Genomic DNA, 892 nt, shown 5'->3' on the forward strand with positions numbered 1-892 from the left:
GACTATATAAGATCTTTATTAACTTATATCAGAAGAGATTTTATTGTTGCTCTGCTGTCATAAACTTGTAGGATATTATGATGGTTAGCTCTAATTATCAACGTGGCATCATCTAGAATCACCTGAGAAGAGAATCTCAAAGAGGAATTATCTAGATCAGATTGACCTGGGGGCAAGTCTGTAGGGATTGTCTTGATTATGTTAATTGATGTGGGAAGACCCAACCCACTGTGGGTGGCACCATTCCTTAGGTACGGGCTCTGAGTTGTGTAAGAATAGAGAAGGTGAACTAAGAAGAAGGCATGCATGCCTTTATTCTCTCTCTTCTCCCAACTGTGAATGTGACTAGTTCTTTCAAGTGCCTGCCTTGACTTCTCTATAATGATGGATTATGTAACCTGGAATTGTAAGTCAGCTTAAACCCTTTCTCCCCTAACTTGGTTTTAGTTAGGGTACTTTATCACTGCAAGAGATGAAACTAGGACAGTTATTTATGGCAAACATTAGGGACAAATTAACAGAAGGTTACTATTCCTGTGACAGTGTCTGGAGACTACAATATACACTGGGGTCAGATGGACTTTGCCTTGATTTATGGTCTGAAACTCAGGAAACTTAAAACAAAGCATTAATAGCATTTCCATATTGATGATTTAATAATTAGCAGCAGAAGAAACCAAGTGGCCTGGTGTGGGTCTTAACAGAGGGGAGGCACAGCATTTGCCAAAGTACTTTAGGGTAGATAGTAGGGGTGTGTGTGTGTGTGTGTGTGTGTGTGTGTGTGTGTAGTATAAAGGATATATTATTAGGACAGGGATCGAGAGTGGAGGCAGCATCTCACCATTGTTATGTGTGTACAAAGACTTCGGAGATAGACAGCATGGCCTTATTC

Source organism: Nannospalax galili, unplaced genomic scaffold (genome assembly GCF_000622305.1).
Source record: "Nannospalax galili isolate Female #2095 unplaced genomic scaffold, S.galili_v1.0 scaffold734, whole genome shotgun sequence".
Classification (NCBI taxonomy): Eukaryota; Metazoa; Chordata; class Mammalia; order Rodentia; family Spalacidae; genus Nannospalax; species Nannospalax galili.